This window comes from Hemicordylus capensis, chromosome 4, assembly GCF_027244095.1.
Source record: "Hemicordylus capensis ecotype Gifberg chromosome 4, rHemCap1.1.pri, whole genome shotgun sequence".
Lineage (NCBI taxonomy): Eukaryota > Metazoa > Chordata > Lepidosauria > Squamata > Cordylidae > Hemicordylus > Hemicordylus capensis.
In genome coordinates this window covers 63,150,277-63,164,856 of record NC_069660.1, presented here as the reverse complement: position 1 = coordinate 63,164,856, position 14,580 = coordinate 63,150,277, and the positions used below count along the sequence as shown (strand labels likewise).

The window sequence follows — 14,580 nt, the reverse complement described above, 5'->3', positions numbered from 1 at the left end:
CTGGTGGCTCCCCCTCTCCTGTGGGCTGAAACAGTGTGAACTGGCCCAGGGAAGGCCGGTGGGTGAAGGGGGAGCCTCTGGAGAATTCCCGCGGCCACGGCATCACCCCCTGAGGCTGCCAAAGCCTTGGTGGTGGTAAGCTGCCATTTAAAAAAAAACAATTTTACCACTGCCCTTGAGCCGGGCCTGAACCAGTTCGAACTCTTACCAAACTGGGCCTGGCTCCAGTGTGCACAAAACTGGACCCATTTCAGGTCAAGTCCTGTTCAATTGAAGCTGAATCAGGTTTTCCAGTTTTGTGCACACCCCTACTTCTGTGCTAATCTAAACAAAGTCAAGTACATATGGTCAAAACTGGCACATTTTGCTTTCATATTATATCCAGCAGAGCCAGAGAGCAGGAATTAAGAGATACTAAATATGGAGTTCCTCAAAAACACTTGATCCATATTTTTCTTTAAGTTTTGAGTACCAGAAAATGTTTCTAGTCCCTCAAAAACAAAAAATCCCCCCTGCAACAAACTCAAAACATTATACCTTCATTGCCAATGACAACATCCTTTAGTTGCAAAATATGTACTGCATAAAACAAGAGCAAAACACTGGGTTTTAGGAAATTTGACTTCATCTATCTTTTCAGGGAAGCAGAATATTTGTTTATGTATTATGTATTTCACTTTTCTTTCACTCTTAGAAAGATTAGATCAGCTTATACGAGCATTGGTCATGTTCAGATCTACTCAGCTCCCACAACAGATACATCATCAAGACCATAATGATTTAAAATATTCTGAGAAGATTCTCTCCCCAATACCCCAGAAATTACATACTTCATCTTGCTCTATTTCTCTAAAGGAACATCATTTTTCGAGAGAAATTCAGAAGTGCTTGGAGACGAGGTGACCCTGATGTTGGCCTATCATTCTATTAAACTATTTGGTGGCTTTTCAGTATTTTGTTTTGGTACAGCGATGACTGCCACAATCAAACACAAGTTTAAAAAATTTGATAGGGAATATTTTTCAACTCATATTGTGCAAATGCGGATCAAGGGCATAATGCACCTGGAAGTTCTTTTTCAATATTGGAATGAATGGGCATGGGGCCAAAGTACAGTAATGCACAAGAAAGCGTGTGGGTATAAATGGTGCCCAAACGCTTAAGGGTGTGAATTTGCACTGCAAAAGCACATTATTTTGAATTATAATGTAATGTGAAAGTACAGTTTCTAGGCCGCTGTCTTCTAAAACTATCCTTTAATTTTGTGTGCATTGTGGTAGTGGGCAGCTTAAATATAGGACATCAAAGCAGACACCACATTCCAGTTTATGTGACTGAGCAATTATTTCTCCTTTTTCACCAGGCTAACACCGACACACTTACATCCCATATGCAAAAGAGTCTGCTCCAAGTAGAAAAGAAATGATCACTGAAAGAGATTTATTGTGTGCATTAGTGATTATTGAAGAAAGGTCTGTCGGGTTTAATTGATGTATTGGGTTATTGTATGATAAAGGTACCTAGGGAGCTTTAGCATTATGGCCAGATGTAGAAGGAGAGATAGCCGCCGGTTCTTTTCTTTGGTTGAATTCTCAGTGAGGGGCGCCTGGATATTGGGGGATTAGTTCTACAGCAAAGGATGGAAAACTCATCCATTTGATATATTTTAACATTTTATTTCACCAGGACACCAATTAAACATGGCCCTTTTAGAGGGTTTGGAAGAAAAAGTAATAGCAACGTAGTCAAAAAGTGTCCCTATGGAGCCTCAGCCGTGCAGCTGGTCTTTTCACTCTTTCCCTTGCAAATCATCAAGAAAAATGGTAATGAAGCTGAAAGGGCATTTTAAAGCAAGTTTGGGGATGTGAGCAGTATTCTGCCCAGGCTTCCTTTCAGCCTTTGACTCCGGCTCATGTCTATGGAATACAGACTCAAAATATGGTTCCCAAGGAAATGACATTTTGCATTGCCATTGCTTGCTGTTGGGGGCTTGGAGTATAGGTGGTAAATTTGTGGATTCCTTTCCTTTTGTTTCAAAAGATTTTCAGAGGATTTTGATTAGTTCCTGAAAAAAGCTGGGGCATGTTGGGCCCATCCTTTGCTGCCTTGGGAACTCTGAGTTTATTGGAGCTGAATGATATACACAAATAACTGTATTAGTGCTCCACTCCTCTGAACAGTGAAATTAGTACCTTGGAGAAGGTATTTATGGATGGTGTCAGCAAACACTTTTGTGAATAGGACCAGTTTCAGGACAGTGGATAAGGGGCTGTGCAAGAATCTGTCAGTAGCCTATAACTGAACCTGCCCTGCTCTTCCTAGCTGGCTAGTGGAGAGGGAGCAGAGAAACTTGGAGCAGGATGCTGATGTCCTGTCATGCACTCTCTTGTTTTAAGCATGATTAGAGACGAGAGGAGGAGATGGAGGGATACCGTTTTCAATGTCAGCTGTTTCTTCCCTAATGTACAGTTTTGCCATATCTATTTCTGAAAAATCAGCAATTATGGACACGGTTCCCAATCTTTTATTTTATGTGGACCACTGTGTCATCATCAAAAGCTTTGGTGGACCACTACATAAGCAAATCATTTTAAACATTTTTAACATAGTCAAACTTGTATATCAAGGGGTATTAAAATGCAGCTATTCTAATAATTTATTATGCTCACTCACAAACATATTGTACTCATCACAGTATATTTGATTTGCCTGTAGTAGCCTATCAGTGGGAAAAAGATAACACTTACCTAATGGGAAGACTGACAAGGGAGATGATACCCCCCCAATTTTGTCCCTTTTTAGCCCACCCCCACCAATCTGCACCTGAGAGTTGGGGGACCCTCCAGAGCAGAATGGAATGTGCCACAGGAGGCTCTGTAAGAGACACATGGGATTATATTATTAAATTATCTTTATCCCCCCCCCCCGGCCACAGACCACTTGCAGTACCCCACAGACCACCAGTAGTCCACGGACTACAGTTTGGGAACCACAGAATTGTGGCATTTGGTAACAAAAACAAACCCTAACCTAACTATTCTGGGTTTCAAACATTTCCAAGCAAAAATCTGATGCAACAACATTTGTTGAAACACACATTTTAATAAATAAAGTAATTGTCTTAAATTCTTTTGTTGTGGCTACCAATAAACCTCCAACATGTTCTAGTGATCACTGGAGATGATCATGGGTCCTTAGACCTGACAGCAAGTAAACTGACTGACAGCACAGTGTTGTTGCTGTTTAAGTATATATTCCGGTTCATCAGAAAACAGGGTCAGATAGCAATCTCTTTTATAGAAGCTACTGAAGATAAATGACTTAGTGCTTATCTGCATTGGTTGTTTACGATGTCATCCGTGATGTTCATCTGAATGGATAGAATGAAACTAGACATTACATGCAGATGTGTGGAGCATTACTCCAATGGACCTTTCTAAACATGAAAAAAACATTACTGGCAAGGCAGAGTAAATTTCCAAATCCCACCAATAGCTTCCCCATCCAGAGTACTAGTTGAGTATTTGCCCAATATGCATTTTCTATTTATTTAACAACATTTTCACTTTTCAACTATGATGGCAGCAATAATAAAATTTGATTTATAAGATGATATTGCCCTTACACTGACAGATCTCAAGTACCAGATGATGTCTATGGTATCAAACAGTGCTATTTTGAGTCTTCTGTTTCTGCCTGTAGTCATGGACAGCACCTGGACAGCGATATATGAAGCCTCTCCTTAGTTCTCCTGTTGGTATTGCTGCTGCACCTTGTCTGCAGCATTAGCCATGAGTAACTAGACTCTTTGGCAAGATGAGGAGTTGCTTCAGGGCAACTTGAAGTTTGAAGGAGTTGCTTCAGGGCAATTTGAAGATATTTATAAGGCAGCCCCAGTGCTGTTGATGATGAGTGGTGCTATGATTGTGCAGCCTTCAGGGACATATTTTCAGCAGTCACAGTGGGTTTCAGAGGGAAGGGGAGATCTATGAAAATTGCCTTTCCCCTGGAGTGTGTGCTGTGCATTTGCTGCACCAGTGTTTCATTAGTCTACATGTCAGCCAGTATTTATTAATGAACATGGGCATAACTACTATTGGGCAAGGGGAGGCAGTTGTCTCGGGGCCTGCTGCCTTGAGCCCCCCCCCCCGAGACATGTCACATGACTTCCCATTGCCCGCACCCAGCTTGGTAATTTTTTTAAAAAAATTTCTTCTCCCCTCCACCCCCTGGCAGTGGCAATCTCACTCCCAGAGCAGGGCCTGCCCTGTTTTTTGGTCCTGGCTGTGTCTCTTCACAACTGCGAGGCATGCGTTGCAGCGATCAAACATCACAGCAACACTCTTTCCACTGCGCTGGTGCACCTCGCAGTTGTGAAGAGACATGGCTGGGGCCAAACGGCAGGGCAGGCTCTGCTCTGGGAATGAGATTGCCAGAGGATGAGCCCGGAGTAGTCCTTCTCCTCCCCCCACCCCCAGCAGTGGCAATGGGGAGTCGTGTGCATCACTCTGGGATCCCCCTGCATTGCTCTGGGAGTGAGGCTGTGGTGGCGGGGGGGGGGGTGGAGAAGGACTACTCCTGGCAATCTCATAACAGTAGCAGTGGTGGCAGCAGCTGCCTCAGAAGGAAGAACTCCTCCTCCTCCTCCTCTTCCTCCTCAGCACCTTATCCCCCCCCCCCCGCTCTTCAGGAGATGAAGGCAGCGGCTCAGGCAGCCTCTACTGTAGAGTAGGCATCCATTCCATCTCCAAATCCACCCCGATGGGGAAAGTCAATGGCTTCTACCTTTTCTCTCTCTCCTTAATATGTGTGTCTCTCTCATCTCCCAATATTTCTGGGGATATTGCAGTAAGGGACATGCCCCCCCCCCACACATGCTCATGAGGATCTGGGTGGAAATGGGCCGAGGGGAAGCTCTAGCTCTATCTCACCCCCCGTGTGTCCCATTTTATTGCATCTGTCCACTCAGCAACTGCAGACCAAGGTTAAAAAAAAAAACCCCAACACTTTTTTGGGGGGGTTGGGATGAGCTTGCAAGCATGAGAGCACAGCCTAGGCTACTGCTTGGCTGTGTGTGTGGATATGTTCAGAGCAAGGAAAGAGTAAAGCTGTAGTTGCAACAGTCTCTGCTCTTCTCCTGCCTCTCTTGCAGTAGTAGGATCTGAAGTGGGGAGTGGGACGGGAAAGATAGGAAGTTCTTGAAACTGAAGTCACTCCTGGTTTCTGGAAGGCTGGGGTTATAGTGGAAGAGGAGGAGGAGGAGGAGGAGGAGGAGGAGAGAGGGTAGCAGTGTATTTCCTGTTCTGAATTCTTGCTCTCTGCTATGTCTTTTTGCTGATAAAATACAAGGTATCAATGTATATCACTATATATTGTGAAGTGTGTGTGTGTGTATTCAGTGAAATGTATTTCCAGGCTGCATACTTATTTTGAAATATTAGACTTAAATCCTTGGAGGCCTGGGGTGTGCGGAGGCCCTGGACTTTGGGGGGGGGGGCATTTTAAAATCTCATCTCTGGGCCCACTCCAGCCTTGCTACTACTCCCCTGTTAATAAAAATGGAGGAGGCAGCAATAATGAGAGGTGATGGAATTAATACACCTGTGTTTGTGCTAGGTCTCTATAAAACCCACAGATACTGAGGCTGCATTTGAACATAACATGGAACCATGGGTCAAATGGACCCGCAGTTCCGTGCCCCCTCCCTCTACTCTATCGTCTGAATTTGGACATTCAAGAGAGATCCCTCTCTGCAGTCTCACATTTGGTCATAATGCTGGCAATGCAGAACTGGAGGTCCAGGAGGTGGACCTTATTATAAACCGAAGGCACAAATCACTGTCTGGGAAGGGAAACCACTGGTCCATTTTCTGTTGAAACTGCAGCTGCCTGCATTCTGACGTACAGTTTTTAGAACTGGAGGTCCCTTCACCTCCGGTTTTGTGTTACATGAAAATGTGGCCATTATGTCATTGCTGTGGTGGTCAGGGAACTAGTCTTCAATTCAGAAAAATCACTAAGACTGCAGTCTTATGCACACTTCCTTAGAAGTAAGTAGCACTGAATACAGTGGGACTTACTTCTTAGTAAACATGCATTGGATTGAGAAGTAATTTCTTTTCTCCAAAAATACTATTTAGTGTGAGCTTAAGCAAACTGTATAATTTATCCCTAGCAAAAGAGTGTGGTGATAATTGTGTTAAATACTGTGATAAAAATCACATAGCAACAAAGATAGCCAGGTTAATTAAAGAAAAGGTGTAGGTCTTTGCAGTTTGCTAGCAGAAATGTTTAGATCCTGCACACAATCCTAGACAGCCATAGCGTGAGTGGAACAGACGCATTCACACACAGAGAAGCTTTTATGGCAGCCAATCACTTAATGGAACAGACAAGCCTTTTTCTATTTAAAATCAGATTATCATCAGTACAAAGCTCTTTCAAAAGAACTTTAGCCTTTCCCCTGCCTACACTATAGTCTTTAGTTCCAGGCTTTGTAGCTCATTACTCATGTATGATTATTTTGTTCCTCTTGTCCCTATAATGATCATGCCCTTCTATCACAGTAGAACCTGTGAACGGTGATGCTTGCTTGTTTTTATTTATTTAACATATTTCTATACTGCCCCAAACTTGTGTCTCTGGGTGGTTTATGATTAAAACCATTTAAACATTAATATCATTAACAATAGAATTGTTTAAAACACAACATTAAAAGCATTAAAAACTATAAATCTAATCAAAAGCCTGGGTGAACAAATGTGTCTTCAATGCCTTTCTAAAAGTTGCCATAGATGGGGAAGACTCTTATTTAAACAGGGAGCACATTCCAAAGCCCAGGGGCAGCAACAGAAAAGGCCCTTCTCTGAGTAGCCACCCAATGAGCTGGTGGCAACTGTAGACAAACCTCTCCAAATGATCTCAATGGACAATGAAGTTAATGGCGAAGATACGTTCTCTTAAATACCCAGGGCCAAAGATATTTAGGGCTTTATAGGTAATAACCAGCACCTTGTATTTTGCCAGAAATGTATTGGCAGTCAGTGTAGCTCTTTCAACACAGGAGTAATATGGTCTCTATGAGATGACACAGAGACCAACCTGGCTGCAGCATTTTCCGGACTATGTAGAAAGGCAGCACCACATAGAGTGGATTGCAGTAGTCCAGCCTGGAGGTTGCCAACATATGTACCACCATTCTGAGGCTATTCATCTCAAGAAACAGATGCATCTGGCATATCAGCTGACACTGATTTTATTTTGTTTTAAATTTATATCCTGCTCTTCCTTCAAGGTGCCCAGAGCAGTGTACATGGTTATTTTTTATCCCCACAACAACTCTGTGAATTAGGTTAGGCTGAGAGTTAAGTGACTGGCCCAGAGTCACCTAGTGAGTTCCATGACTGAATGGAGATTTGAACTTAGGTCTCCCTGGTTTTACTCCAGCACTCTAACCACTACACTGCACTGGCCAGGAGGCACCTTTGGCCACCGCCTCAACCTGGGGCACCAGGGAGAGGTTCGGATCCAGAAGCATCCACAAACTGTGTACCTGTTCCGGGGGAGCGTGATCTCATCTAGAACTGGCATATCAAAATCATCTCCCAAATTCTGACTCTGCACAATAAGTATCTGATGTTTGACATCAGATTCCTGGTGAAAGGTGGCGTTTGACATCAGAAAGAGTAGTCAGCTCTGCCAGTAGCCAAATCTCCAGCCTATAGATTAGTAGAAGATAAAAAATGCACATGACATTGTATTACATTGACAGGGACTGCAAGACATACCACACACTCCTCAAATTATGTGCTCTGTTGTGCTAATGGCTAAACAGACCAGCTACCTACCTCAATACAAATGATGAAAAAGCAACTTGATCAAAATTAGGAGTTTACTTTTTATTACTAAAACCTTATGAGTAAGATCTGTGGGTGTCTGCCAAGTTCCATTTCTATAACATCTCTATGTTTAGATAAGAAGGGGTAAGCAAGAATATTTTCCTTGGCAAATATTAACAGGTTCCAGCACCCAACCATCTAGCTATACCAGTCCTGATGAAGAGAAAGGGCTGCTTTTAATTATAAATATTTTGATATTTTTGTTGCATGTATCTTGATGTTATCTTGACTGGGAGGAAAAATTTGGATTGGCAACAGGGAAAACCAAGAAGTTGTCTGCCAGCATTTGATGAACTTTCAAATCTCTGAACAATTTTGACACAGGAAATTATTTGGTTACTAACTCACTTTGGAATTTGAGGTGTACTTCATTTCTCAGCAATCCTTGGTGGTCCCTGAGAGAGATCAAATATTTCTGATTGTCTAATTTATTTATTTAGTTTAAAATAATATTCTTGTGGGTACAGCAATAATGGCTAGAATTGTGTTAAGTCACAGTAGATTGTCTTCTGAAAAACAGTGGCAACATTGCAAATGTGTTGATATTCCACTTCAGATGAACCAGCCTCAAAACTGTGCCCTGACTAATCTTCAGGTAACCTGAAAATACAGGCAATCTCCAGATTGCATATCTGGAGGAAAAAAAGTGCTGCACAAATCCATGACAAAAAGAGAGAGGATAATATCCAAACATGCTATAAAGAACTAACTTTAGTCTCTAGATTGTTTTCCAGTTGGATTATTGTAACGTGCTTTATGTGGACTGCTCTGGAAGACTATCCAGAAACTTGAATTGATATAAAATGCAGCAGCAAAGGTTTGACTGGTGTCATTCTTTGGGATCATGTCTCTTCATTACTTTTTGCCAGCTACACTAACTACAGTCTGTTTCCAGGTACAACTCAAAATGCTGGTTATCTCCTTCAAGACCTTACGTGATTTGGGGTTAGCAAGATCCCTGTAGGGCCAGTGCTGTGACAAGGGTGGGATAAATGATAGAGGTCTATAAAATTATGCATGGTGTGGAGCAAGTGGATAGAGAGAACTCCCCCCCCCATCTTGTTGTGAGCTACACCTGGTTTCACACTCTGTATATGCTCAGAGGGAAAGAGACAAAGTCACATTATACATAAACTGAATTGGTTCCTGGAGATGGTGACCATGTAGGATATCGGTGTGCAAACAGAGATAGAGGAAGACACTCTCAGAAAGTTCAAAGGGCTTTATTATAGAGAGTTGCTCATCAGGATAAAATTCAAACAGGTCATCCCAATTAAACACGTTTCCGATTCAAGGCATAGTGCAATGTGCCTAGCTATCACATGTGTGTGCAATCAATAATTACAGCTGTCTAACAAATCCTAATAAAACATATATAGAGAAACAGAGAGAGAAGAAAGGAGGAAGGGCTTAGGAAAGGGATGGCAGTGATTTGTAGGGAGGAGGGAAAAGGGGAGCAGGCTGCGCTGTTCGCTGAATAGGCATCTCACCAGGTTCATGAAGAAGGCTACAAAGGACTTATTCGTTGCTGTTATCCTCCAGATCCTGTCTTCTGATTATTGATATTGGTTCAGGATATTAGGTCTGTCCAGGGTAAACAAGATCTGGGTCCCATCTCCTGTTTGGGCAGAGTATTGTTCTATTGACATTCCCAAAGCAAATCTGCATCTCTTGAGCCTGCAAATGGGCATCTTCTTTTGTCCCCAGATTTTCTGGCCCCTGATCCCCCGAGAGTGTTAAAAGGTGTTAGGATGGAAAATTTAAAGCTATAGGTGTGAGAGAGCAGTTAAATCATTTTCTTTTGTGTGCATCTACCTAGGGTGGAAATCTAAAGACAGCAATAGGTACAATGCTTCTAATTCTACATAACAGATATTTTCTCAGAGAAAGACGGGATTATCCCCTGGCAATTCAAGACAATTCACTGGATAGCATAGCAATCACCCATGATTGGTGTAAGCTCCCCAGTGATAGCATTTGGATATGTGTGAAACAGGAAACCAAGCCTGGCCATGGTGTCTCCCATTTCACAAACATTGGGAAACAATGCTAGATTGCCCCTACCTTCACAAAGCAATTACCATCTGTCCCAGAGGCAATTCATGAGATCTGGGTGTCATGATTGTGACGTGCATGGTCAGGTGTGCGTGCACACTGTCAGACATGCACATACGTGATTGTGATGTGCACGGTCTCATGCACGACATGCGCATGTGCACCCTATACTTCTGGCCACTTCCAGCTGAAGAGGAGGAAGGGGCGGCAGGGAGGTACACTGCCGCCCCGAAGGCTTTTACCAAAATCAAGTGCCAGCAGGGTGAAAGTGGGGGGAGGAGTAAGTGCACCCTCCCCTGCCCTTAAGGCGAAATCCCTTACCCCCTCCAGCCACCCCCACCCGGTTCCGTGCACATCCCTAGTGACAGCCAACAACCTGGATGGCTTTAAGAGGGGTTTGGATAACTTCATGGAGGAGAGGTCTATCAACGGCTACTAGTTAGAGGGCTATAGGCTTCCTCCAGCCTAGGTGGCACTGTGTGGGGAGAAAGGGAAGTTTGGGAAGGGGAAGATTAAAGTTAGTTTCTATTTCAGCTCAACCTGTTGTCCATGCTCTTTGTTATCTCCACATGGTGTCAGCGTGGGGAATAACTGTTTGCAGGGCACTGCAAACTTCATTATGGAAACAGGGAGACACAGAATAAAATCTACTAACCCTGTAGAACAACCAGTTACTGCTCCTGTTTCTACGTTGTACACCTCTAGCCACCTGAGAACAGAGGCCTATAGCTGAAAAGGTTTGGCCTACAAGGACTTTGAAGGGTGAGAGCAATCTAGCTTCTGCTACTCTGAGCTGCATTCATGGCCACCCCACCCTGCTTCAAAGTAAACTCCCTGCAGAATTTGATTTTAAACACCCTGAAGCCTAGCCTCTTTGGATAAACAGATACCAGAGGTTTGTCCAAACATCTGACCTGGATAAACAGTCTGAAGAGCAACGAGCCCTTTTGTATACTATGGGCCCCGCTGCAGAGAACATAATCATTTCTAGGGGACTCACAGATGACCAGATGAAACAATTTAACATAGTAAAAGAGGCACTGGACAAACACATCTTACTCAGGTGTAATATTATTTTTGAACAGGCCTGCTTTCATTCACGCAAGCAAGAGCCTGGGGAATTTGTATCTGATTTTACCACAGCTCTATATGTCCTGATCCAACATTGTCGATATGGAGCAATGAGTAAAGAACTGAACAGGGACAGGTTGGTGGTAAGGCTCAGAGACATTCACCTGTCAGAGACACTCCAGAATGATCCAAATCATGGATCATGGATCCAAAACATCTGGAGCGATTAAGTTTAGAAAAAAGACGACTGTGGGGAGACATGATAGAGGTCTATAAAATCATGCATGGTGTGGAAAAAGTGGATAGAGATAAATTCTTCTCCCTCTCACATAACACTAGAAACAGGGGTCATCCCATGAAATTGATAAATAAAAAATCCCCAGATGCCAGCAGGAATGGGACTCAAAGAATGTCTGAAAGCCAGGGATGCAAAAGACTGCCTATGGTGTGGCAAGTCACCCACAGGAGATAGTGTCCTGCTCATGATACGATATGCAGGAACTGTAGAAAAATAGGGCATTATGCTGCAGTATGCTGCTGCAAAACTATGCTTGCAATAGTATCCCAAGAAGAGAACTTGAACAACATGGAAATAGCTTTCCTGGGCTCCACTGACAGAGACACTCCAACAGAACCACCGTGGACCACCATAGTTATTATAGGAGGCCTCCAAGTCAAATTTTAAAATTGATTCTGGGGCAGATGTAATGGTGATCCCTCTCTTTATATTGATAAAGGAACTTTCGAGCACTGACACTGCAAGAACCCCACAACCGAAAGGGCTAGGAGAGTCTTGGTTAGATGTGAAGGAAAATTTTTATACAAACCCTCAGACATGGTCGAGACACTATATTCCAAGAGATATATGTGGTGGATGGTCTCCACATGATTCTCCTAGGCTGCCCAGCAATCAAGGTCCTAGGCCTGTTGAAGAGAGTAGCGAGTATTACAACTGATCCAACTGCAGACATCAAGAGAAGATTCCCCAAACTGTTTCAGGGTCTAGGCAAACTGGAGGGTGGCTATAAGACTGAAGACAATGCAAAGCCCTTTGCCCTAGCAACACCACACAGAGTTTCCCTGCCCCTATTGCCCAGAGTAAAGGATGAACTGGAATGCATGCAAGAGATGGGTGTCATTTCAAGGGTAGACATCCCAATCAACAGGTGTGCAGGCATGATGGTGGTACCAAAACCAAATGGGAGAGGACAGATCTGTGTTGATCTTAATAGACTCAATGAAAGCATCTGCCATGAACAGCATGTTCTCCCTGGTGTGGAACACACCCATAGGACAACTTGGTGATGCAATTTTTTTCTCCAAACTGAATGCCCAGTCAGGATTTTGGCAGTTCTCATTGGCTCCCAAATCTACTTTATTAACTACATTTATCACACCATTTGGATGTTTTTGCTTGAATCGATTGCCATTTGGCATTTCTTCGGCACCTGTGCACTTCCAGAAATGGATGTCACAACTCCTGGAAGGCCTTGGAGGGTTCCTGTGCCAGATGGATGATATCCTCATTTTTTGATCCATGCAAGCACAACATGATCAATGACTCTATGCTGTCATGAAATGGTTGGAGACCTCTGGCATCGCTCTTAATGATAAATGTGAGTTTTCAAAAACAGAAATCAAGTTCCTGGGCCAGATTATTGATAGTACAGGGGTCTGGCCAGATCCAGGAAAGGTCTGTGCAATTGCCCAGATGTCAGAATCACAGAACATCAGTGACATCTGCAGGTTTTTGGGCATGGTTACTCATTTGAGGAAATTTCTCTCTCATTTGGCAGAGAAATAAAAGCCACTGCAAGACTCCATAAACCCCAACAATCATAGTATTGGGGTGAGGCACAAAAACCGGCTTTTGAAGAGATTAAAAATGCCCTCAGCACATTCCCACTTTTGGTCCTCTACAATCCAAATAAAGCCATCAAGATCTCAGCTGATGCTTCCTCTTATGGCTTAATGGGAGTCCTCCTCCAGGAGCAGTCTCCAGCTTGCTGGCAACCTATAGCTTATACATCAAGATCACTCACACCCACTGAACAGTGATATGCTCAAGTAGGCCATTATGTGGGCTTTGAGTGATTTCATGACTTCCTGTTAGGACTAACGTTTCACACAGAAACTGACCACAAACCCCTTCTTACATTGCTGGGGTTCAAAATCCTGGATGAGCTAGCACTGAGGATACAATGCTTCCTCATGCGACTCATGAGATTTCATTTTACAATCTACCATGTACCTGGAAACAGCCTCACTGCAGTTGATACCCTCTCTAGGGTTCCACTCCTTGAGATGCTACCAGAGGACCATGCTTAAGAGGAACTTTTAATTGATGAGTTTGTTGCCTCTGTTCTAAAATCTTGGCCTATAACAGATAGATATCTGCATGAGTTGAAACGCAAGCAAGTGGCAGTTGAGACTTTATGCTGTGACATCATCAACTGCCAAGAAGGCTGGCCAGAAAAAGCAAAATCAGATGCCTCCTTCCACCCAAACTGGGAAGTCTCTGGAGACCTCACAGTAAACCAGGGCCTGTTATTGAAAGACTCCAGACTTGTAATTCCTGCCTCCTTACGCAAGACATGCCACACAAACTTCATGAAGGACATCAAGGAATCACAAAATGTAGGGCATGAGCCAAAATGTCTGTGTGGTGGCCAGGGCTGAGTACACAGCTCTAAAAGTGGGTTGAACACTGTAATTTTGATGCCACCATGTGAACCAACCCACCAGAACCACTTAAGCCTTCTGTCCTTCCAAGCTGACAAAAGGCAAAAAGGTTGGAACTGACCTCTTTTTTTAACCTTGATAACAGCTCTTATTTTGTACTGATAGACTACTTTTTTAAATTTATTGAAGTTGCTCAGCTATTCAGCACTACTTCTCAAGTGGTCATGAGTAAAATGAAGCCAATTTCCCCCGCTTTGGAATACCTGAGCAGGTCATTTCTGATAACGAACCTCAATTTTCACCAGACCTTTCCCAACAGTTTGCAACAGATTATGGATTCCAACATATCACCTCCAGCCCTCTCTTTCCTCAGAGCAATGGTGAAGCTAAAAGAGCAGCCCAGTCAGTAAAACATCTATAGTTCAAGGCCCCTGACCCCTTACCTTGCCTTGCTGGCCCTACCTTGGCTTGCTGGACAAGCTGCTCATGGGACAGAAACTTCGTCCCACAAACCCCACTTTTGCGTCTCAACTAACTCCCAGGTGGCCTGATTTCCACAGCCTCCAAGGACAAGACAAACGTTACAAAGCTTCCAAAAAGAGTCTATGACAAACACCACAAAGCTAAATCATTTTCAGCACTGAACCTGGGAGATTTAGTATGGATGAAAGACTCCCATGAAAAAGGGACAGTACAGGGAAATACAAAGATCTTCAATCCTATATGGTTGCGTCCCAATTGGTATCATTAGTCATAACTGAGCACACCTTCTCTTGGCAGGAGATTCAGCAGTGTCTCCAGAAGACATCACTGAAGCACAGCCTGCAGAAAATACTACCCAGGACATACCCCTAGTTGATGCTTCAGCCCCTTC

General features: G+C 43.4%; 1 long non-coding RNA gene across 1 annotated transcript; it reads right to left on the bottom strand.

The window, feature by feature from the left end:
* Positions 1-7,558: 7,558 nt before the first annotated feature.
* On the bottom strand, positions 7,559-13,410 carry LOC128322027 (uncharacterized). Its single transcript, XR_008305478.1, has 3 exons — positions 13,276-13,410; positions 11,852-11,948; positions 7,559-7,718 (listed from the first exon to the last, which is right to left on the bottom strand). It is a non-coding gene; the product is annotated as an uncharacterized LOC128322027 (long non-coding RNA).
* Between the last annotated feature and the right edge of the window lie 1,170 nt (positions 13,411-14,580).